Source organism: Orcinus orca, chromosome 12 (genome assembly GCF_937001465.1).
Source record: "Orcinus orca chromosome 12, mOrcOrc1.1, whole genome shotgun sequence".
Lineage (NCBI taxonomy): Eukaryota > Metazoa > Chordata > Mammalia > Artiodactyla > Delphinidae > Orcinus > Orcinus orca.
The window spans coordinates 61,868,842-61,896,020 of NC_064570.1; positions in this window are offsets into that span (position 1 = coordinate 61,868,842).

Here is a 27,179-nt window from a genome sequence, read left to right on the forward strand (position 1 = left end):
AGTTCTGTTCCCACACAGCAAGGAGTGCCTAGAGATACCAGAACCTGAAAGAGGCAAGGAACAAACACTAAGAATGTCCAGAAATCATCAAAAGCTAAAAGACAAGCTTGGGATGGTTTCTTCCTCAGAGCCTCCAGAAGGAACCAACCTGCTGACATGTTGATTTCAGACTCTGGCCTCCTGAACTATTAAAGAATGACTTTGTTATTTTAAGATACCCAGATTACAGTAATTGGTTATTATTTGTGCTGGGAAACCAGCACAGCTAGAGAAAACAAAATGTATCATGTGATGTATCATGTATCATGTGAAAACAAAATGTATCATTCCAGAACTATTTTGAGTGAGAGCCTTACAATAGTTTAGGCAGCCCTCAAGCCCCTGACTGTCTCTTTGACCTCATCTTCCAACTGCTCTCCTTTTATTAACTTCATTACTCAGCTGCACTGCCCTCCTACTGTTCCACTAACTCACCAAAAATTCCCCATCCTCAGTCCTTTGCCCTTAGTGCTTCCCAGCCAGGTAGGGTTTTTGTCCAGATAATTGGATGGCTCCCTCCATCACCTCCTGAAGGCTTTGAACAAGTATATCTTACTAAGGAGCCTTTTCCGAATACCCTCTGTTGAATAACAAAACCACTAAATGCTTCTCTCTTGCATTTCCTTTTCTTCCGCTATCCTGCATACATTGCTTTCAAAACCACTTATCATTATTACAAGTTATATGTTTAAATCTCTATTTTTATCATCATCCATCATTACCAATAGAAAATAAGTTTCATAAAGGCATGAACAGGTTATTTTCATATGCTAGGGATTCAATAAATATAGTATGAATGAATTATTGTCAAGAGGTATCTCTGACAAGAATTATTTTAAAATGAAAATAATGCAAAAAAATATGCCAATTAATTTAATAATCTAGATGAAGTTTATTAATTTGGGGAAAGTTAAATTTTAAAAATTGGACTAAGAAGAAAAACAGCTCAAATGAAAATACTACTAAATAGACAGAAGTAGCAAACTCTATACTCCAACATTTTAAGAAATATATTCCCTGTCTTATACATAATATACAAAAAAAAAGAAAATAGAGGAAATGTACCTCAATTTATCTTGTATATGATATAGAAAATTATAAATACATATAGGTATAGTTTCAAATATATGAGGAAAATGTGAGATATCCTCAAAGAGAAAGTCATGTTATCTGTCATTTATTTCTTCAGTAATTCAAGATCAAACTAACAAAAATCAGAAAAAATGTAGTAGATTAGGACCATACAGTTCATAGTTTGTTCTGGGGGGTACATATAATCATTATACCCAAGAATTATAGAATACACATTCTCTACTAGTATACATGGAACATTTCAAAACCTGACCACATATTAGATAATCAAACAAGTCTCAGCAATTTAAAGGGAAATATATTATAAACCACGTTCTTGGCCACAGACAAAATTAGGTTAGAAGTCATTCACAAGAAAAGATAACTTACAAAGAGGCAATACAGTTGGTAATTCAGTCAATCTATTTATTATTGGGACAATTCTCAAACTTGGGGTAATCCTCAAGCTTCCCATAATGGTCTCCTCTCCCCAAGTATTTTTTTTTTCATGTCTCTGTAAACAGATGAAAATAAAACCCCTAGCTTTCTAAAGTTTTTACCTTATGAAGCAAACATCATAATGGCCACCATCAGGAGTGTTTACCATACATCTTATATTGGTTAGAACTCTAAGAGACCTAATAATTTGGAAAATACTTCAGTAACTATCTAGAGCTATCTTAGTAATCTCATTGTTTTTCTGATTTCTGTAATTAACTTCAAGGTCCTGTTGCAGTTACTATTGTTAATATCTACATAAAATGGACATGAGTATAATAGGTCATTATGTGTTCCACTGGAGTGTTCTTAAATCATTCTGTCAAACCCCAGAAGAATAAAATGAACCTCAGATTTAAAAAAGTTTAACTATGCCCAGTTAAGCCAGTGTATAAACCCACAATATGATCAATGTGTTACAAACTAGAGCATACTCCAATGAAGCTCTGAAAACTCAGGGACAGTTTTGCATATAGCTTATTCCCTCAAAGATAGCATTACACAAGTAGCATTCCTGGTCTTTGTAGAATGTCAAAATTAAAAGAATGTTATTCTTCCATTTTCTAGTAAATGCAAACTTCATAAAGCCCAACTGTAAAGCTTTGTTACTAAAGCAGTTGAATGAAAGCTCTCATGAAATAATCTCTTAATAATTCTCTAAACAAGACAGATAAAATATGTAAACTTTGGTCAGAGTGGCCGGTCCAACCAAGTATTATAAATTTGTAAAATACTTCTTACATTCTAAATTCATCCTCTTTCTATGCCTGTACATATATACTATACTTCATAATAACACTGTAAAACAAAGAACAGGATGAAAATTTCTGAATAAACATCATTTATAATGATCTATATTGGAATGTAATAAATTTACTGAAAAAAGACAACTCATGTAGATGCTTAATTAGCAGTTATATATCTTTCCCAAAGAACTAATTAATTACTCCTATCAAAGTTTTGAAAAAGAATACATTCCAGTTTTTTGTAAATTCTTCTAGGAAACAGGAAAAGGAAAAATCCAACCCAATTCATTTTATGAGGCTAATAAGCTCATTTATATTATCTACACCATACAAGAAGAGTATTAATAAGGGACATTAGAAGCCCATCTTATAGATTAACATTTTTGCAAAAGTCCTCAACAATACGTTAGCAAAATACATCCAATGTTATATCATTATATACAATTCAATTTACATATGTTAAGAAGAATTTCTGTAGCTGGTCACATAAGCAAATAAGGAGGTCAAGGCAACTGAAGCCTGACTACTTTGTAACTGCTCATTCTATGGGGTAGAAGGATCGGCTTGTTTTGGCTTGCTACCATGTCTGCTCCTTAATCAAAAATTGCTGAGCCCTTGCCCTATATTCCTAAACTGTGACACAAACCCGCTGTGTTCTTAGGATTGTGGGCCCCTCACATCACCGAGTGGGGCTTGGGAGCAAGGGGGAAACAGCACAGACATGCTGATGCTCATACTGCCTGCTCTGCCTTGAGAAAGCCCTTTGTCTCTGACTCAAGGGTATCCTGTGTTCTGCCATCATCTCTGAATCAGTAACAGGCAAATAGGGTAAAATTTGAGACTCTTCAAAAATCTCAACAATATAATTATATAAATTCAAATTATATAATAAGCATATATAAATGTATATGCGCATATATGTACAATCATTTCAATAACTACTGAAAATATATTTTATAATATTCAAGAGCTGTGCGTGATTTAATCTTTTAGCAAGAAAGGAACTTTCTCAATATGATGAATCTTACCTACAACATCCACGTCACGTACCATTTGTAATTGTGCACCATTTAAAGTATTCTGATGAAAATCAGAAACAAGACAAGAATGCCCACTATCAGTGTTTCTAGTTAACATTACAGAAAATAAGAAAGAAAAAGATAATAATGCAGTGTGTAAAGACTGAGAAGAAACAAATGACCATTATTTAAGGTGGTAAGATTGTTGAAATATACATCTAAGACAAATCACTGGGGAAAAAAATGAGTGCACAATTAATTAAATTGTAGCTGTGAAGTCAATATACTAGCAATTACATCTACTTCAGTATACAAGCAAAAACAGAAAAAGTATTTAAAATTGAAAGATAATGTCTTCAACAGTAGCAACAATACAGGTTACATCATAAAAAAATCTAACACAATATATGGAAGATTATTACAGGGACTATTAGAAAGTATTGAAAGTTAACTCACAAAATTTTTAAATGAATGGAGATTTTATATTATGCTCATAGATAAAAAGGAGTGATAACGTAAAAAAGAATCAATTCATCTAAAATTAATATTCAAGTTCACTGAATATTTACTAAGAATTCAACATTTTTTTCAATGAATTTTTTCATGTGATTATAGGAAAATATGAAGAGAAAGAGCCAAAAATACACTCAAGCAATCCTGAGAAACTGCAAGTTTGGAGGCTTTTGTATGAAATGTTAATATTGATTATGAAATGTAATAATTTCAGCATGGGGTTGAAAGACTTTTGATCAATAGACGAAGCAATAGAACATGAATAAACCCCTATATGGGATGCTGATACGTTATGGAGATGATACTGTAAAGCAATTGGTCAAGAATGGATCATCTAGTAATTTTTTTCTAGTATACTTGGATACACATAAAAATAAAAGTAGATCTTTAACTCATGCTACATACAAAAATAAATTCTAAATTTTATAAATTATTTCAATTCTAGGATTTTTAGGCCTAAATATGACAAATAAAACTGTAAAACGTTTAGAAGGAAAAAAAAAGACTACATGATATAACGATTTCTTGAAGCCCACAAAATCATTAAAAAATTTAAAGAAGGAACTTTCAGTTTCCTGTTTTGCATGTAAGGAGCTTGGAAATCACCCCTCAGTCCTAACAAGAAGTAGAAAGTTAAATAAACTGAAAAACCAACCCTTCCTTGGATCCCTAAGAGAAGGGAAGACACGGCAAATTGCTGCCCCCAAGATTGGAGAGTCAGGCAAATACAGGGAATCATGACTTACCTGAGCAGAGACTTGCTAGCAGAAACCACAGCAGGAACCAGCATCGAGGTAGGAAATACTGAACTATAACTGGAGAATTATTGGAGACCCAGTGTGGACAACTCTGAGAGTTAAAAAATCCTGGGGGATGGGCTTCCCTGGTGGCGCAGTAGTTAAGAGTCCGCCTGCCGATGCAGGGAATCAGGTTTGTGCCCCGGGCTCCGGGAGGATCCCGCGCGCCACGGAGCGGCTGGGCCCGTGAGCCATGGCCGCGGAGCCTGCGCGTCCGGGGCCTGTGCTCCGCAATGGGAGAGGCTACAGCAGTGCGAGGCCCGCGTACGGCAAAAAAAAAAAAAAAAAATCCTGGGGGATCCAGTCATACAGGCCCCCTAAAATATTGTGAGATTTACCCCCAGAAGCTCCACCAGATATTCCCAGTAAATATTGGAGAAAAACGCTCTCTGGCTTCTGTCCTTGGGAAGGGAAAAGGAACAATTTTGAAATAAACCAGAGCACTCTGTTCTTCTTAATAAGGTCTGCCCTCAGGAGAAACTAGTTAAGCAGAGCCTAATTGACCTGGGGAAGGAAAAATAGCCAAATCCAGCCTACTCTAGCCAACCTGTGCTACTTAAAGGGGGAGAAAAAAACAGAAATACTTGTAAATTTCACAGTCCAGAAGCACAGGCTCACTAAAAAACAGAGACTTAATCATAGGACTGCAGAATGCTTCCCCTCTCCCCACACCTCACCAGAATATTTCTTATTCTTAATTGATCTAAAAGGTAACAGCTTGTTCAAAACAATAATAGCAACCATGTATTCAATTATATATATACACACAACTGTGCATGGTTATATATAAGTTAAATGAGTGATAGCAATGCTATAAGGCACAGGAGGAAGAAATTAGCATTGTCATTATAAGGTACTCATACTACCTGTGAAGTAATATGGTATTATTGGAAAGTGGAGTGGAATTAACTGTAGATGTATATTGCAAACTCTAGGGTGACCACTAAAAGAAAAGTATAACTGATACGTTAATGAAGAAGAGAAAATGAAATCATATAAAATGCTCAAGTAAAATCACCGGAGGCAGAAAACTAGTGAATGACAAATATAGAAATAAAGAACAAGGCCAACAAACATTAATGAGTATGTTAGATTCTAATACAATTATATCAGTAATAATTTTGAACATCTACAGTCTAAATGCACCAATTAAAACGGAGATTGTAGAGTGCATCAACATATTGTATGCTGTCTACAAGAAACCCATTTTAAATATAAAAACACACAGATAAAAATTGGAGGTACAGAGAAATGTACCATTCTAACACTAATCAAATGAAAGCAAGATTAGCTATATTAATTTCAGACAGAGCAGACTTCAAAGTAGGAAAGTTATCAGAGATAAAGAAGCACATTACATAATGATAAAGGAGTTAATTCTCCAAGAAGACATACAATTCTTAAAGTGTATATGCCTAACAACAGAGCATAAACCTATGCGAGGCAAAAACGGATGGAATTTCAAGGAGAAACAGATGAACACACTCTCACAGTTGGAGACTTCAAAACCCCTCTATCAGAAATGGACAGATCCAGCAGGCAGAAAATCAGTAAGGACATAGTTGAACTCTACACCACCATTAATAAACTGGATATTAAGTTACACCTAGCGACTATTATCCAACAACCTCAAAAAACATGTTACTCTCAAGCTCACATGGAATACTCACTAAAACAGACCACATTCTGAGACCTAAAACTCACCTTAACACATTTAAAAGAATAGAAATTATATTTCATCTGCTCTCTGACCACAATGGAATTAAGTTAAATCAAAAACAGAAAGATAACTGCAAAATCTCAAAGAACATGGAGATTAAAAAAACATACTTCTAAATAACACTTTGGTCAAGAAGTCTCAAGAAAAAATAAATGATATTTGAACTCAATGAAACTGAAAACATAACATCAAAATTTGTGGGATATAGCAAAAGCAGTGGTTAGAGGGAAATATATGGCATTGAATGAATATATTAGAAAAGAAGAAAGATTTCTTCTAGGCTTCTAGGCCCTGTCAGCAAGGAAATACATATGCATGCATACTAACCTGTGTATATGGTATACCTATATATATTTCTGTATATAACCATCAGTCTCTGTTATGGTAAATATAAGTTCATACTAACATCAATCCATCAAAACGTGGATCACTCTAGCCTCCTCTCCTTGCTTATGTGTGACTTTCCACTCCAACAGTGAGAAACCTGGTTCCACTTAATTGTTCGCTCCTGGGCCACTTAATTGTTCTGTTCCTGGACACATGTATAGTGGTTTCAGAACTGTTAAGACTTAATCATATGGGAATCAACTTTATCACTTACAGTATCATCCATATGTACAGTTTCTTCTGTCTTCAGTTAAGACTTCACTTACTTCCAAAGTTACTTAGGTCAGCATACTTCATTTCACTCCACTCCATCTCACAATGTTTAAAAACAGGAGTTATTTGGTTGAGTTAACAAAGGACGATGCCTCAAATTTTTTCATAATTATTTCTATCCAGCTTAGAAGAGGCTCTGTAATGGAAACAAGAATATATTCAAAAAGTAATACTATTTGATTTTTATACAGGTGTTACTTTTGACTAGGAACTATAAACTTGGAAAGACAGGCTTCCTAAAATCACAATTGGGGTTATAACGCCTTTTTAAATTTAAAGATAAGTACACAGATAGATTACTTCAGCTTCTCCAAACTGATTAATATCAAAAATACTTTTACCCAATATATTTGAAAACAGTAGTCACTTTCTAAGGAATTTATACAAAAGTCAAATGACTTTGACTTTTTCATTGAAACCACCTGAAGACATACGGTGACTGAGACAATAATTCCTGCCTGACCAATATAATTGCAAAAGTGGGGACTACTGTCATTTTTTACTCATAAATATAGCAAACAACTTGTTAAGAAAAAGTAAAAAAAAACTTTATTTCTGGTTTATGTTGGAGAAAGATAGATGCACTAACCTATAATTCTATCCTGATTATCAACTTTTATTTTTAGCTAACATAATAATTACACAAATTTTATATATAGAGAAATAGTAAGCATTGCACTTCACATTAATTGTTAAAAGAGATAGAATATTTTGGTGGATAAAATGATGAAGTTTATCCATAACTGACTAATTATTTATAACTTTGAATCAACTTCTAAAATTTGTCAAACATCTGTGTATGAAAAACAAGGATAATACTCCTGACTTCATGGGCTTCTTATGAGGATTAGAAAGCTTTTTAATGTCTAGAATCAGGCTTTAATTAAGTACAAAATATCATTGTTGAAAGATATACAGAGAATATTCAGAAAGTTCAAAGATAGATTTAACTTTGTTAAAAAACAATGATAGGGCTTCCCTGGTGGTGCAGTGGTTGAGAGTCCGCCTGCCGATGCAGGGGACACGGGTTTGTGCCCCGGTCCAGGAAGATCCCACATGCCACGGAGCGGCTGGGCCCGTGAGCCATGGCCGCTGAGCCTGCGTGTCCAGAGCCTGTGCTCCGCAACAGGAGAGGCCACAACGTCGAGAGGCCTGCGTACCGCAAAAAAAAAGAAAACAAAACAAAAAAAAACCCACAATGATATACCATGTTCCCAAATATTACTTAATACCACCTCTCTCTACAAAGTATAATTTTAAAGACTGGAGCTGCAGCTACTTATTAATTTACCTACTGGCCATCACATGCTAAAACCTTCAATTTATAATCTTATATGCTAAAATAATAGGCATTAACTTGGAGGCACATAGAAAGAACTAATGAAAGAACAGCGTCTTTGAATTGGTGATTCCATGCTTAAGCAGACCTCATTAATGTTTTCTTAACAACAACAAAACAAACAAAACCAAACTAGACAGCATATTCTTTATTCCATATCTGTCATTCAGGAGGCTAAAAAAAGAAAAAAAACGAAAACTTTGACTTGGTAGTAGCAATGCCCTCGTGTTCTAAACCAAGTCAGTGGTAGATAGTTAATAATTTAACAAATGTATAATGTATAAAAGCATAAAAAAGGAATCTTAAAGACTGGTAGAAAATTGTACAGACACATGAATATGAAGCATATCTATTTGCTCACTCTTTAAATGGTTACTGTGTGGAGCTATGAAAGATAAGATCATTAAAACAGTAATTAGAAGCTGCTAGGCATACATGTATAAGTAGCACATGCTGTGTAGAGCAGTACCTACGTATAATTTGTTTAGCCTTTCCCTCAAACAGCCCAGTGGCACCTACCACATGCAGGTTTTAGTTTAGATGCGTTAATTGTCTGATCCATTACATTGAAATTCATGGTCTTATTTGAAGAGATGATGAGAAATCATTATTTAAAGGCTATCAAAGTGATGGTAATTGTGTAAAATAATCATTAGAGTCCATGTTTTGACAAGCATATCCTTTTCATCATTATTAACATCTATTTACTTCCTTGGGTTTATTTTTCTTTGTCAGTAGATATGTTAATTTTATTCAAGGAGGAAACTAAATCCTTTGTCCAAGGTTTTTCCAAAATTCAAATTCAGTACTATTGAAGTGTCTTTTTAGCTTTACTGTGATAAATTTGCAGAGCAGATAAATGAGCAGAATATTAAAGTAGGCCTTTTAATGTCTGTGGCTCTTAATTTTAAATTGGGATCAGTTATCCTAATTTTAAAAATTTTATGGTATGGTCTTATTCTACACAGGCAATGGCTTAAGAGGCAAAATAATTTCTAATATAGCATATTAGAAGCCGTAACAATAAGATATATGAGGAAAGTAATACAAAGTCATCAAAATCAAGAACCCACAAGAAATTGTGTGGGTACACTGCAATAGAAATAAATAACTATTGTAATTTTTGTCATCAGAATAATATATTTATTAAGAACCTAATATTTATTAAAATAAATTAAAAAATTAAAAAAAAATAAAAGAAATAACAAGAAAGTCCAGGAAAGTCCTACAAAGCCTGTGCTTGCCCAGCTTCAAGACCGAAGAAAGAGCCCGGAGTCAGCAACAGAGACATCAGTGGTTTAATGGATGGGGGAGCTTACACGTCTGAAGCAAGGTCCTGGAGTGACATCCCACCATGTACAGCTGACTGCTAGCAGAACTTGGTGGCAGTCTTTGCTCCCAACGGGAAGGGGAGATCGCTAATTATAGGGGGAATTGACACCAGGTTGGCTTAGTAGTTACCAAGGAAACCAGCAGAAGGTCATGCCGCTCACCACCCCTTTGATAAGTTATCATTAGCTGGGGCCTGGGGCAAGTAGGTAGGAAGGTCAGTCATGCGAGTAGGGTGTAGGTGAAGCAGGCCTGGTCAGGCAGGGGATGTACAGAGAGCAAGAGAACAGCCATCTTGAGTGGCCTTACCATACACCTACTGTGTCAGACAGTTTTGCAAATAAACCAGCTGTAAAACCTACACATTACCAACATTGCATATACTTAAAAATAAGTAACATAGAAATGAGAAAACATATTATTAAGAGATAGGATTCTTAAGCAAATAGTATGGGAGAGAAAAAAATAATAATCTAAAATCTGAAGTGATCAATTTCACATTCCTATCCAATATTTTATATTCACTAGAGCAGAAGCATGGAGGTTCAGGGAGAGGAAAATGATGAAGGGACTTGGAGGGATTTTTGTAAGGAACCTCTTGATAAAAGTTTTCAGGTGACAACGTGAAGTAAATTAAAACTCACCATTTCATTCTCCAAAACTAGTATAGTTTTAGTCTGGACCATGGCATAGAATTTGTATTTCCATAAATGTTCCCATTCATAGGCTGGAGCTGATGTAAATAGTATATACAGAGAAACCCATTTACTGTCTGTCCTATGGCAATTTCAGGCCAAATTTCTTGCAGGCTAAGGAATTGATCTTAATTCTTTGATATCTATTTAACTCTGAAGAAATTAGGTTACTGGAAGAAATTCAAGCAATCTGGAGTCAGAGGACAAAGGTACTAGATCACCTGTTTATAAGCATAGAGGTAATTTACATAATTTCTCTAAGAATCAATTTTCTTATTAGCAGAATAGGGACAGTAAGAGTAATTTTCTCATCAAGTGTGGTGAGGCACAAATGAAAGCTTAGTGTGTAAAAGTGTTTGATAAACTATTAAGTGAAGTACATTGATATGTCCTTTGTTATATTTAATAACACAAACTTGAAACTTTTAGGTTAGGCTACAATAAAAATGATCTCCATTTTAAAGAGGTCAAAAAAAATTACCCAAGATTTCCCAAGGTGAATTTGCCATCAGTGTGATGGTTGGGGAAAGCATTAAATCTGTACATATCATTATTAAAGCAGGAAAGGGTTAGGGCTCTCTTTATTTCAGTTCTCAAAATATTCCCGAAGAGAAGTACGTAGTCACCAAAAATATAAAGCTTCCAAGTGTACAACAAAATGAGTGCTGTCAATATAGTAGCAATTCTAACATTGGGTTTTAGTTTTCACACTTTTCCCCCCAAGGCAGGAGTGCTTTATGAGGAGACCACAGTCAGCTAGTGGCATGTTTCCTATGTACTGTCTCTCTCTGTTAATAATTCTCTGTCTCCAGCTAAATCAATATCCCTGCATGCTGCCGGTAGATAAAGGAATACTTCTTATAAATACCAATCATGTATTGAAATAATTTAAATGAATATATCTTATTTTGGTCACATTTGCTCAGACCTTATGTTTCTCATTAGTAGAAAAATAGGTTATCTTTTTTTCCCCCTAATGAAGTTTGGAATTTGTCTTTTTCTCTTAACCAAAAATCAATAATAATAAGAAAAAAGATGTCTCGATAAACTGCCGAAAGAGTCTTCAGCTAGCAAGTAATAACTTAATTTCTGTATAGCTCAGGGGGGTTGCAAAGGGAGTGTGAGAAGTTCATTATTATCCAGCAGTAAAAAAAAGGGAGCAGGCAAAGAAGAAAGCAACATCTTTCCTACTGGGATTTCTCTTGGACTACATGATTTGCATGAAGGGCGCCACATCAAACACAGTGGGTGCCCTTTTTCAAATATTAATGTGAAGCTTGTTTTAAGTTCTCTCTTGACTTTGTGCCACCTTGTATCAAAGGAACTTAAAAGTAGGACTTGGGGGTGGGGAGAACTTTTCCAACTGTTTTAACACTTAGTGGAATTCTTTCTGCATTTGATCAGAGTGCTTCAAATTCGTAATAATTTGACATACATGCACATTTTTCTAGGATGCTTATTTTCATGGTGATCAGTCTTTTTATGTTTTGTTTCTGTGTGGATTGTTTGAATAGTCTAAACCGAAAGGATTTAAGAGATTGATAAGTAAATGTCACACAGAAGCAATAAACTCAGACACTGATAGTTACTTGAATTTATTGTGGAGGGAGGATTGCTAGGCATTGTTATTTTATGAAAATTCTCAGCTCTTTCAGTAGAGGCTTTTAATCTCCTTCCTTCTGGCATGGTTAAAACAAATCAGATTTGGGAACTAGTATGGAGATGAGTCTGTCTGGGTGCAGATGTGCATAAAATGGGGTATGGGTCATGGAATGAGATTGTTAAATTGATCCACTGTGAGTAAATCTAGATTTGTCTTTGTCTATGTGGGTCAAATAGCAATTTGATCTTGCTATTGCTTGTTAAATAATTTAATGCTGCAGCAGGATAGTTCACATTCAGACATGTTTTTGGTTAATAATTTCAAGAATTAAAATTTGAAATATTTATAGCTTGATGTCAATGTATGCATATTTCTTTAAACACGATTGATATGAATTCAAATTGGGAATATACCTCTAAAAATTTAAAATCCAAGTAAGAGACTTATTAGTTAAGAAAGAACGTTATTTTATAAAATAACTACTGATTATTATTGATCAGTATATCACTTGTATATTCTTTATTGCTCTCCAGAATAAGATGTTATCTGTCCTATTTTGCTGTTTTCTTCCTTCACCTTCCTCCAAAGTTAGATTAGCTGAAAAAAATCGTCAGTATATTTGTTTGTACTATAAATAGGCTTATTTCTTTAATATGCACCATATTGCTAGGACAAATAAAATACAAATGGTAAACCAAGTTGGTTTCAGTTTTCATTCAGTAATAATTGATAATCATTGGGTACGTATTTTAATTCTGAGGGTGACCTCTAAGAATAAAATGTGTCACTTCACTCAGGACTCTAGAGGACTTTGTAGAGAATATTTTATGCTACAGAATGAATGTTTGTGTGCCCCCCCCCACCCAAATTCGTATGTTGAAAACCTACTCCCACCCTTAGATGGTGGGAGTAGGGTCTTTGGGAGGTGATTAGAATTAGATGAGGTCATGGGGGTGGAGCCTCATGAATGGGATCAGTGTGCTGTAAGTCACAAAAGAGCTTGATTTCTCCCTCTCCTCTTTGCCATGTGAGGATACAATGAGCAGTCATCATTCTGGTCCTCATCAGAACTCAACCATGCTAACAACCTGATCTTGGACTTCCAGCCCCCATAACTGTGAGAAATAAATTTCTGTTGCTTGAAAGTCACCCCGTCTATAGTATTTTTGTCATAGCAGCCCAAACAGACTAAGACATCTTATTTGAAGAGGATACTTTAAAAATGAAACTGTGTGCTGTGGACTGAATTATGTTCCTCCAAAATCCAGTGTTGAAGCCCTAACCCTATAGGTGAGGGCTTTTTGTATATTGGACTTTGGGAAGGTAATTAGATTTAGATGAGGGTGGGGCTCTCATGATTGGATTAGTGCCCTTATAAGAAGAAACACCAGAGCTTGCTCTCTCTCTTCAACCTGTGAGCACACACAGAGAAGGTGGCCTTCTAGAAGCCAGAAAGATAGTTCTCACCAGAAATCCAACTATGCTGGCACTCTGACCTCAGACTTCCAGCCTCTGGAACTACGAGAAAAACATTTTTGTTGTTTAAGCCACCCTAGTTTATAGTATTTGGTTATGGCAGCCCAAGCTGATTAATATACTCTGACTACACATCTACCCACAAGTGATAAAACTATATTAATTAGTAAACTGTGTTAGGTGTTTTTGACATTTAATATTTGAGATGAATTATACAAATAAATTATGAGTTTAAAAATATTAAGCTATCATGAGTCATATAACAGTAGAGTGATTCAATGCAGTCTCATATTGCTTTCTTATAATTTATAAGAAATTCCCTTGTGTTTATACATGCTCAGATACATAATGCATTACACTTGTAGTGTTAGAAACAAATATGTACACTCTTTGAAAAAAATGTACATATTTCTCAAATTCTATGTTTTATATATTGATTTTTATTAAACTATCTCACTGTAATAGGTAATACATGTAATGTAATGGGTGTTACAAGCAACCTAAGATATGTAACAATATACTAAGTTATTAAGTATAATTTAAAACCCATGAACATACACTACCAAACTTAAGAATTTTAACATTGCCAATCTCTTGCATCTAGCTAGGTGCTTCTGTGCTATCTAATTCCCCAGGCTTTTCCCACACTCACCAAGGAAAACACTATTTTGGATTTTGTCTTCATCATTTCCTTTTTTTAAAAAAATAGACACATTACCACAGAAGTTATTTCATCCAAAACAATACACTGTACTTTTTTGCTTGTTTCTGAGCTTTATAAAAATATTATAATACTCACTCTGATAGGCAGAAAATGTCCATATTCTAATCCCTGGAACCTGTGAATACATTACCTTACATGTCAAAAGAGAGTTTGCAGATATGACTAATTTAAGGATTTTGAGATGGGGAGGTTATCCTGGATTAGCCAGTGAATCCAATACAATCACAAGGGTCTTCATAATGAAAGAGTGAGGTAGGAGACGAGAGTCAGAGAAGATGTGATGATGGGACCAGTGGTCGGAGCGATGCAAAAGCTGGCTTGGAAAATGGAAGGGGACTATGAGTCAAGGGATGTAGCAGCCTAGAAGCTAGAAAGGCAAGGCAATGTCTTCCTTCGTAGAGCTTCTATAAGAAATCCAGGCCTATTGAATGATTTTACCCAGTGAGACACACTTTGGACTTATGATCTCCAGGATTGTTATATAATTAATTTGTGTTGTTTCAAGCCACTAGTTTTGTGATAATTTATTACAACTATAAGAAACTAAAACAGAATTTGATGACACCTGTGTTTTTTTAAACAATATTATGCATCCAAGATATATTTGTGACTTTAATTTCAATGTATGAATATGCTACAAACTATCATTTCATTTTCTTGTCAATATGCATTTGTAATGTTTCCAAAAACAAAATGTTTTGGTTTTTTTTGTTTTCCTTTTTGCCACTGAAGACAACATTATTAAGAATATTAAGAATAGCTTGAGAGCTTGTTTGGAGGTTCTAGCAGGAGTGCAGCTACTCCTATACCCTTGACGGAAGAACGGTCTTCCCCTATTGGGGAAGGTCGTCGCCTTAGACCAAGCGCACAGCTTCAGGAGGGACACACACGGAGCAGTGAGGGAAGAAGAGGACAACCACCTAGCCAGGAAGATCAGCCAAATCAACCCTAGCGATCAATGAGGTGTCAGCTGTCACAGCCAGGTCTCCCTCACAACCAAGAATGGCTTGTACCTGATGCCTGGTGCTAATTCTTAAAAGTTTATTTAGGAATTGGAATGTCCAGTTATGGTTTTCAGATTTTTAGTTTTACAGTAAAACAGAAAATTGTTATGTGAAGTGGTTGTATCAGTTTTTTCTCTCATTAGCTCTCATCGATTCATAACTTCCTTGTTACAAGCTATGAACTTTGTAGAGGCTATTTTTATATTATGAATACTATTCTTTCACCAGTGTTTTGTGTGAAAATATCTTCTCTCAATTTGTGGCTTATAGTTTCACTCATTTTATAGTGCCTTTTGATGTACAAAGTATTCCATTTTAATGTATTCAACTTGACAGTTTTTTCTTTCATAGTTACAACTTCTCATTTTATTTCTTAAATAGATAATACATTGTCCTTGTGTCATTTAGAGAGTGCTCTCTTCTCAAAATAATCTCAAAAACAACCTCTGTCATACCAAGTTTCTATGTATATGGTAGTCTGTTTCTTGACTTTGTTCTATGCCATAGTTCTTCAAAAACATATTGTGTTTATTTCAGTAAGTTAAAATGATTTGATATCTGTTAGGCCAAATCTTCTTTAGAAGTGTCTTGGCCATTGTTAGCTCTGAGTTGTTCCTTTTAAGTGGTGGAACATACTACATATATATATTAAAAATGTAAAATAATTGGCTATTGTTTTAAAAAGCCCCCTTCCCCTAATAATAAACAGAATAGTTCAGAATCTTTGGCAATACCCCCCAGTACATCTTTTCCTCAACAAAATCAGGTGAAATAAACAGTCTTCTGAAATTTGTGTTAATTTTTAAAATTATATTAACTCGTATTAAATATCTTCAAAGAATCCACTGTATATAATATTCTATGACTTGCTTACTTTAGCTGAATATTCTATTTGTAAGGATCATCCACATCATTTTTGTTTGTGTTTGGGTATAGAAATAAATACAATTTTTATGTAATAATCTTATAACTAACCAACTTGTTAAAACATTCAATTTTTTAATAATTTTGGCTGTCAATTTATGTAATTATATCATATGCAAACAAGTCAGTTTTGGTACTTTTTCCATTCTAAATTTTGGTATGTTAATATTTATCTTCATCTTACTGTGTTGACTAGCTGGCCCTTCAAAAAAATTGAAAAGTGAATATAAATGATGATGATTTACTTGACCTTATATTTTTAAAAAGTTTCTATAATTTCTCACTATTAATGATATGCATTGTAAGTCTTTGTTAGGTACTTTTTAATGAGTTTATTAAATTTGATTCCGAAATATTGAAAAATATAGTAAATGGCATTGATCACGTTCTGATGTTAAATCAACGTTATAATCCCAGAATAAATCCAGAGGTCACGATTCAATTTAGCTAAATGATATAAATTTTAAAAAAATATATAGAGGACGAGGGGAAGATGGCAGAAGAGTAAGATGCAGAGATCACCTTCCTCCCCACAGATACACCAGAAATACATCTACACGTGGAACAACTCCTACAGAACACCTACTGAACGCTGGCAGAAGGCCTCAGACCTCCCAAAAGGCAAGAAACTCCCCACGTACCTGGGTAGGGCAAAAGAAAAAAGAAAAAACAGTCAAAAGAATAGGGACGGGACCTGCCCCAGTGGGAGGGAGCTGTGAAGGAGGAAAAGTTTCCACACACTAGGAAGCCCCTTCGCGGGTGGAGACTGCAGGTGGCGCAGAGGGAAATCTTCGGAGGCGCAGAGGAGAGCACAGCAACAGGGGTGCAGAGGGCAAAGTGGGGAGATTCCCGCACAGAGGATCGGTACCGACTGGCACTCACCAGCCCGAGAGGCTTCTCTGCTCACCCGCCGGGGCGGGCGGGGACCGGGAGCTGAGGCTCAGGCTTCGGTTGGAGCACAAGGGGAGGACTGGGGTTGGCGGCATGAACACAGCCTGCAGGGGGTTAGTGCACCACGGCTAGCCAGAAGGGAGTCCAGGGAAAAGTCTGGATCTGCTGAAGAGGCAAGAGACATTTTCTTGCCTCTTTCTTTCCTGGTGCACGAGGAGAGGGGATTAAGAGCGCTGCTTAAAGGAGCTCCAGAGACGGGCGTGAGTCGCGGCTAAAAGTGCGGGCCCCAGAGACGGGCATGAGACGTTAAGGCTGCTGCTGCTGCCACCAAGAAGCCTGTGTGCGAGCACAGGTCACGGTCCACACCCCACTTCCAGGGAGCCTGTGCAGTCCGCCACTGCCAGGGTCCCAAGATCCAGGGACAACTTCCCCGGGAGAACGCATGGCGCGCCTCAGGTTGGTGCAACGTCATGCCGGCCTCTGCAGCCGCAGGCTCGCCCCACATCCGTGGCCCTCCCTCCCCCCGGCCTGAGTGAGCCAGAGTCCCTGAAGCAGCTGCTCCTTTAACCCCGTCCTGTCTGAGCAAAGAACAGACGCCCTCCGGAGACCTACAGGCAGAGGCGGGGCCAAATCCAAAGCTGAGCCCTTGGGAGCCGTGAGAACAAACAAGAGAAGGGAAATCTCTCCCAGCAGCCTCAGAAGCAGCGGATTAAAGGTCCACAATCAACTTGATGTACCCTGTATCTGTGGAATACATGAATAGACAACGAATCATCCCAAATTGAGGAGGTGGACTTTGAGAGCAAGATTTATGATTTTTTTCCCCTATTCCTCTTTTTGTGAGTGTGTATGTGTCTGCTTCTGTGTGAGCTTTTGTCTGTATAGCTTTGCTTCCACCATTTGTCCTAGGGTTCTATCGGTCCATTTTTTAAAAAAATTTTTTTTCTTAATAATTATTTTTTATCTTAATAACTTTATTTTATTTTACTTTATCTTCTTTTTTCTTCTTTCTTCCTTCTTTCCTTCCTTCCTTCCTTTCTTCCTTCCTTTCTTTCTTTCTTTCTTTCTTTCTTTCTTTCTTTCTTTCTTTCCTTCCTTCCGTCCTTCCTTCCCTCCTTTAGACGACGAATCACCCCAAATTGAGGAGGTGGACTTTGAGAGCAAGATTTATGATTTTTTTCCCTTTTCCTCTTTTTGTGAGTGTGTATGTGTATGCTTCTGTGTGAGATTTTGTCTGTATAGCTTTGCTTCCACCATTTGTCCTAGGGTTCTATCTGTCCATTTTTTAAAAAAAATTTTTTCTTAATAATTATTTTTTATTTTAATAACTTTATTATATTTTATCTTATTTTATTTTTTTACTTTATCTTCTTTCTTTCTTTCTTTTTTCCTTCCTTCCATCCTTCCTTCCTTCCTCCCTCCCTCCTTCCCTCCTCTCTTTCTTTCCTTCTTTCTTTCTTTCCTTCTTTCTTTCTTTCTTTCTTTCTTTCTTTCTTTCTTTCTCTCTTTCTTTCCTTCTTTCTTTCTTTCTTTCTTTCTTTCTTTCTTTCCTTTTTTCTTTCTTTCTACTTCTACTAATTCTTTTGTTCTACTTTTTCTCCCTTTTATTCTGAGCCGTGTGGATGGAAGACTCTTGGTGCTCCAGCCAGGAGTCAGTGCTGTGCCTCTGAGGTGGGAGAGCCAACTTCAGGACACTGGTCCACAAGAGACCTCCCAGCTCCACATATCAAAGGGCAAAAATCTCCCAGAGATCTCCATCTCAACATGAGCACCCAGCTTCATTCAACAACCAGCAAGTTACAGTGCTGGACACACTATGCCAAACAACTAGCAAGACAGGAACACAGCCCCACCCATTAGCAGAGACGCTGCCGAAAATCATACTAAGTAAACAGACAGGCCAAAACACACCACCAGATGTGGACCTGCCCACCAGAAAGACAAGATCCAGCCTCATACACCAGAACACAGGCACTAGTCCCCTCCACCAGTAAACCTACACAACCCACTGAACCAACCTTAGCCACTGGGGACAGACACCAAAAACAACAGGAACTATGAACGTGCAGCCTGCAAAAAGGAGACACCAAACACAGTAAGATAAGCAAAATGAGAAGACAGAAAAACACACAGCAGATGAAGGAGCAAGATAAAAACCCACCAGACCTAACAAATGAAGAGGAAATAGTCAGGCTACCTGAAAAAGAATTCAGAATAATGATAGAAAAGATGATCTAAAATCTTGGAAATACAATAGAGAAAATGCAAGAAACATTTAACAAAGACCTAGAAGAACTAAAGATGAAACAAGCAATGATGAACAACACAATAAATGAAATTAAAAATAGTCTAGATGAGATCAATAGCAGAATAACTGAGGCAGAAGAACAGATAAGTGACCTGGAAGATAAAATAGTGGAAATAACTACTGCAGAGAACAATAAAGAAAAAAGAATGAAAAGAACTGAGGACAGTCTCAGAGACCTCTGGGACAACATTAAATGCACCAACATTCGAATTATACGGGTTCCAGAAGAAGAAGAGAAAAAGAAAGGGACTGAGAAAATATTTGAAGAGATTATAGTTGAAAACTTCCCTAATATGGAAACGGAAATAGTTAATCAAGTCCAGGAAGCACAGAGAGTCCCATACAGGATAAATCCTAGGAGAAAGACGCTAAGACACATATTAAACAAATGATCAAAAATTAAATACAAAGAAAACATACTAAAAGCAGCCAGGGAAAAACAACAAATAACACACAAGGGAATCCCCATAAGGTTAACAGCTGATCTTTCAGCAGAATCTCTGCAAGCCAGAAGGGACTGGCAGGACATATTTAAAGTGATGAAGGAGAAAAACCTGCAACCAAGATTACTCTACCCAGCAAGGATCTCATTCAGATTTGATGGAGAAAATAAAACCTTTACAGACAAGCAAAAGCTGAGAGTTCAGCACCACCAAACCAGCTTTATAACAAATGCTAAAGGAACTTCTCTAGGCAAGAAACACAAGAGAAGGTAAAGACCTACAATAATGAACCCAAAGCGATTAAGAAAATGAGAATAAGAACATACATACTGATAATTACCTTAAATGTAAATGGACTAAATGCTCCCACCAAAAGGCACAGATTGGCTGAATGGATACAAAAACAAGACCCATATATATGCTGTCTACAAGAGACCCACTTCAGACCTAGAGACACATACAGATTGAAAGTAACGGAATGGAAAAAGATATTCCATGCAAATGGAAACCAAAAGAAAGCTGGAGTAGTGATTCTCATATCAGACAAAATAGACTTTAAAATAAAGACTATTAGAAGAGACAAAAAAGGACACTACATAATGATCAAGGGATTGATCCAAGAAGAAGATATAACAATTGTAAATATTTATGCACCCAACATAGGAGCACCTCAATACATAAGGCAAATACTAACAGCCATAAAAGGGGAAATCGACAGTAACACATTCATAGTAGGGGACTTTAACACCCCACTTTCATGGACAGATCATCCAAAATGAAAATAAATAAGGAAACACAAGCTTTAAATGATACATTAAACAAGATGGACTTAATTGATATTTATAGGACATTCCATCCAAAAACAACAGAATACACATTTTTCTGAAGTGCTCATGGAACATTCTCCAGGACAGATCATATCATGGGTCACAAAGCAAGTCTTCATAAATTTAAGAAAATTGAAATTGTATCAAGTATCTTTTCCGACCACAACGCTATGAGACTAGATATCAATTACAGGAAAAGATCTGTAAAAAATACAAACACATGGAGGCTAAACAATACACTACTTAATAACAAAGTGATCACTGAAGAAATCAAAGAGGAAATTAAAAAAATACCTAGAAACAAATTACAATGGAGACACGATGACCCAAAACCTATGGGATGCAGCAAAAGCAGTTCTAAGAGGGAAGTTTATAGCAATACGATCCTACCTCAAGAAACAGGAAACATCTCGAATAAAAAACCTAACCTTGCACCTCAAGCAATTAGAGAAAGAAGAACAAAAAAACCCCAAAGTTAGCAGAAGGAAAGAAATCATAAAAATCAGATCAGAAATAAATGAAAAAGAAATGAAGGAAATGATAGCAAAGATCAATAAAACTAAAAGCTGGTTCTTTGAGAAGATAAACAAAATTAATAAACCATTAGCCGGACTCATCAAGAAAAAAAGGGAGAAGACTCAAATTAGTAGAATTAGAAATGAAAAAGGAGAAGTAACAACCAACACTGCAGAAATACAAAAGATCATGAGAGAATACTACAAGCAACTCTATGCCAATAAAATGGACAACCTGGAAGAAATGGACAAATTCTTAGAAAGTCACAACCTGCCAAGACTGAATCAAGAAAAAATAGAAAAAATGAACAGACCAATCACAAGCACTGTATTTGAAACTGTGATTAAAAATCTTCCAACAAACAAAAGCCCAGGACCAGATGGCTTCATAGGCGAATTCTACGAAAGATTTAGAGAAGAGCTAACACCTATCCTTCTCAAACTCTTCCAAAATATAACAGAGGGAGGAACACTCCCAAACTCATGCTACAAGGCCACCATCACCCTGATACCAAAACCAGACAAAGATGCTACAAAAAAAGAAAACTATAGGCCAATATCACTGATGAACATAGATGCAAAAATCCTCAACAAAATACTAGCAAACAGAATCCAACAGCACATTATAAGGATCATACACCATGATCAGGTGGGGTTTATTCCAGGAATACAAGGATTCTTCAATATATGCAAAACAATCAATGTGATAAACCATATTAACAAATTGAAGGAGAAAAACCATATGATCATCTCAATAGATGCAGAGAAAGCTTTCAACAAAATTCAACACCCATTTATAGTAAAACCCTGCAGAAAGTAGGCATAGACGGAATTTTCCTCAACATAATAAAGGCCATATATGACAGACCCACAGCCAACATCGTCCTCAATGGTGAAAAACTGAAAGCATTTCCTCTAAGATCAGGAACAAGACAAGGTTGCCCACTCTCACCACTCTTATTCAACATAGTTTTGGAAGGTTTAGCCACAGCAATCAGAGAAGAAAAAGAAATAAAAGGAATCCAAATCGGAAAAGAAGAAGCAAAGCTGTCACTGTTTGCAGATGACAGGATACTATACATAGAGAATCCTAAAGAAGCTACCAGAAAACTACTAGAGCTAATCAATGAATTTGGTAAAGTAGCAGGATACAAAGTTAATGCACAGAAATCTCTGGCATTCCTATACACCAATGATGAAAAATCTGAAAGTGAAATCAAGAAAACACTTCCATTAACCACTGCAACAAAAAGAATAAAATATCTAGGAATAAACCTACCTAAGGAGACAAAAGACCGGTATGCAGAAAATTATAAGACACTGATGAAAGAAATTAAAATGATACAAATAGGTGGAGAGATATACCATGTTCTTGGATTGGAAGAATCAACATTGTGAAAATGACTCTACTATCCAAAGCAATCTACAGATTCAATGCAATCCCTATCAAACTACCACTGGCATTTTTCACAGAAGTAGAACAAAACATTTCACAATTTGTATGGAAACACAAAAGACCCCACATAGCCAAAGCAATCTTGAGAACGAAAAACGGAGCTGTAGGAATTAGGCTCCCTGACTTCAGACTATACTACAAAGCTACAGTAATCAAGACAGTATGGTACTGCCACAAAAACAGAAATATAGATCAATGGAACAGGATAGAAAGCCCAGAGATAAACCCATGCACATATGGTCACCTTATCTTTGATAAAGGAGGCAGGAATGTACAGTGGAGAAAGGACAGCCTCTTCTATACGTGGTGCTGGGAAAGCTGGACAGATACATGTAAAAGTATGAGATTAGATCACTCCCTAACACCATACACAAAAATAAGCTCAAAATGGATTAAAGACCTAAATGTAAGGCCAGAAACTATCAAACTCTTAGAGGAAAACATAGGCAGAACACTCTATGACATAAATCACAGCAAGATCCTTTTTGACCCACCTCCTAGAAAAATGGAAATAAAAACAAAAATAAACACATGTGATCTAATGAAACTTCAAAGCTTTTGCACAGCAAAGGAAACCATAAACAAGACCCAAAGACAACCCTCAGAATGGGAGAAAATATTTGCAAATGAAGCAACTGACAAAGGATTAATCTTCTAAATTTATTAGCAGCTCATGCAGCTCAATATCAAAAAAACAAACAACCCAATCCAAAAATGGGCAGAAGACCTAAATAGACATTTCTCCAAAGAAGATATACAGACTGCCAACAAACACATGAAAGAATGCTCAACATCATTAATCATTAGAGAAATGCAAATCAAAACTACAATGAGATATCATCTCACACCAGTCAGAATGGCCATCATCAAAAAATCTAGAAACAATAAATGCTGGAGAGGATGTGGAGAAAAGGGAACACTCTTGCACTGCTGGTGGGAATGTGAATTGGTTCAGCCACTATGGAGAACAGTATGGAGGTTCCTTAAAAAACTACAAATAGAACTACCATATGACCCAGCAATCCCACTACTGGGCATATACCCTGAGCAAACCATAATTCAAAAAGAGTCATGTACCGAAATGCTCATTGCAGCTCTATTTACAATAGCCCGGAGATGGAAACAACCTAAGTGCCCATCATCGGATGAATGGATAAAGAAGATATGGCACATATATACAATGGAATATTACTCAGCCATAAAAAGAAACGAGGGGCTTCCCTGGTGGCGCAGTGGTTGGGAGTCCACCTGCCTATGCAGGGGACGCGGGACCATGCCCCAGTCCGTGAGGATCCCATGTGCTGTGGAGCGGCTGGGCCCGTGAGCCATGGCTGCTGAGCCTGCGTGTCCAGAGCCTGTGCTCTGCAACGGGAGAGGCCACAACAGTGAGAGGCCTGTGTACCACAAAAAAAAAAAAAAAAAAGAAAGAAACGAAATTGAGCTATTTGTAATGAGGTGGATAGACCTAGAGTCTGTCATACAGAGTGAAGTAAGTCAGAAAGAGAAAGACAAATACCATATGCTGACACATATATATGGAATTTAAGAAAAAAAAAAATGTCATGAAGAACCTAGGGGTAAGACAGGAATAAAGACACAGACCTACTAGAGAATGGACTTGAGGATATGGGGAGGGGGAAGGGTAAGCTGTGACAAAGCGAGAGAGAGGCATGGACATATACACACTAACAAACGTAAGGTAGATAGCTAGTGGGAAGCAGCCGCATAGCACAGGGAGATCAGCTGCTCAGCAGTGGGAGAGGCTACCTCAATGAGAGGCCTGCGCACTGCAACGAAGAGTAGCCCCTGCTTGCCACAACTAGACAAACCCTGCACACAGCAACAAAGACCCAACACAGCCAAAAATAATAAATAAAATAAATATTTTTTTTAAAAAATTAGAAAATAATATTGATATGGAAGTTTATACTTTAAATTCCTAATGTAAAAAAAATGGTGAAAAAACTAAATAGGAATTTAAATCATGAAATTGAGTTAGAGGGATGATTAGTTAGAGTAAATTTATAAACAGTAGAAAGAAATATTAAGACATATATGAATAAAATAGAATCTACCCACAAAAGTAGCAAATAAAAGAGAGGCCAGTTTCACTCAAGATTAGTCATGGAGGATAAGGGCATCAGGGAAAAAACAAATAAAAATACTAGAAATGGAAAAAAAAAAAAACAGATTTAGAATAGTTTTTTATATCAGTAATGATAATACTTTTATCAAGTGGACAATATCCTGAAATAATATTGTTACTGAGTCTAAGCTTGTATTGCCCCCTGTGACAGACTAATAAGTACAGAGAGGTGGTGTCAGGGCAAGGAATAGTAATTTTATTTGGACAGCCAGCAGACCTAGAAGTTGGCAGACTAGTGTCACAAAAAAGCATCTTACCCAAGTTAGAATTCAGGCCTCTGTTACACTAAAAGGGGAGGGGGTGTGGATGGTTGTCACAAACTTCTTGGTGCCCTCCAGAATCCTGGGGGTGGGGAGGGGGAAAGCAGGGGAAGGGGGGTGTCAACGTAGATCTGGTCAAGATGTTCCAATAAACCTCCAACAAGACAAATGTTATTTTATGTCCTACAACTTTTTATCTCTTTATGAAAGAAAAGTGTTACGCCTTTAAAGGTCAAGCCTAGGAGGCAGAGCTTGAGAAAGGGCAATTATGTATATTTCAGGCTATAGGCAACACTCTTTTACAAAGGTGCAGAGCCAGCATGACTAAGCACAGGCAACAGAGCACAAAGGTTAGAACTAAAGGAATATGGAGTCAGGTTTGTTGTCTATTACCGTATAATTTTGTTTTTTGTTTTGTTTTGTTTTGGCTCGGCTGCACGGCATGTGGGATCTTAGTTCTCTGACCAGGGATCAAATCCGCACTCCTTGCACTGGAAGTGCAGAGTCCTAACCACTGGACTGCCAGGGAAGCCCCCTACAATTTAAATACATAAAAATAGAATACATGAATAGATCAAAAAACAGTTCTACTCAGTAATAGAAATCCCAAGCTGTTTCACATGTTTTCAAAAAACATATTTAAAATGAAGTAACTGCACCCAATTTTATGAAGTTTATAAAATCATGGTGCTAAAATCAGACAAGGACATAGGAAATTACAACACAAGTCAATCTTACAATTGTAAATACAAATGTTTGAAATAAAAAATTAGAAAATTAAAAGCAGGAATATGTAAAAACATAGTAGTAACACACTATGACAAATTTAGATTTATCTTTGCATAGCAGAAACAATTCTAAATTAGAACATCAACTAATGTAATTCAGCATGACAGACATAAAGAAGAAAAATGATAGGATAATTGTAATATATTCAAAACAACTCTTAGTAAAATTCAGTGCCGTTTCATGATTTTAAAGTCTTTTGCAAAATAAAAATACAAGAGATTAAAAACATTTTCTTTCAAATCAGGAATAAGAAAAGCATGCCTACTAACATTTCTTCAATTCATTATTTTCTGAAGTCCCCAGCCAATGAAATCAGAACAGAAAGTAAGTGAAGAAAATTAAAAATATTGTAAATAAACAAATAAAAAGTCATAATATGGAGAAAATATGGTTTTCTAATAAATAATGTAAATCAATTTTAAAATTATGAGAAATATTAAAAGTTTATCAATGTTGATAGTAAAAATATCAATATATTAAAATGAATTATATTTTCAAACACCAACATCAGAATTATGAATAATGCAATTTCATAAAGATTATATATAACTTTGAATTACATAAAATATGGGTTTCTAGTGTTAAGTATAACAATCTATAGGCAAGACTTTTTTTAATATTTTGAATAAAAATTATTAAAAATGATATAATTAATAGAGAAGTAAATAATGAAGTATTTACATGGGATATAGTGAAAGAAGAAATAATGATATAGGAGAAAGGGGAACTTTCTAGAGTTATGTCCTTGAATAATAAAGATAAGGAAGGGTAGAAAACAGAAGTCCAGAGACTAGACTTATGTGAGACCAGACATAATTCATCCATAGTAACAAAGTAGAAGGCAGGGTTTAGGACAGCATGCAGGTAGATGAGGTCTTGGGTACCTGAGACTGTTTGAGTTAAGTAAAACAGGAAGGAAAATCAAAGATGAGGATATGAGAGAAGCTGTAGAGGTTTGAGAAAAAAGTATAAATGATTGTACAAAGCAGTAGTAGAATGAATGGGATATATAAATATAATGTAATCAACAGATAGTTCTATGGGGCTCTTTTGATTAGTAACCACATTAAAGTGAGACCTAACAGTATGTCTTTCCCATTTTTCTTGAACAGATTCAGATGCATGATTTTAGGCAGAGAGTCATCAAGAGAGTTAGACTGAGCCAGGATGGGATATTGTTGACAGATAGTAGGGATATTGTTGACAGATAGTTGACAGCTTAAACAATGATGGATCATGAAAAGAGATGTAGAATAAAGATGGAGACTGACAGATAGAAATCATTAGGATGGTGTGGTGACATGGGTTTTAGGGAGGAGAGAGCATCACTGATCAAGAAGTGTGGCAATGAGCAGCAAAGGAAGACACTACCCAACCTCTAGGATAG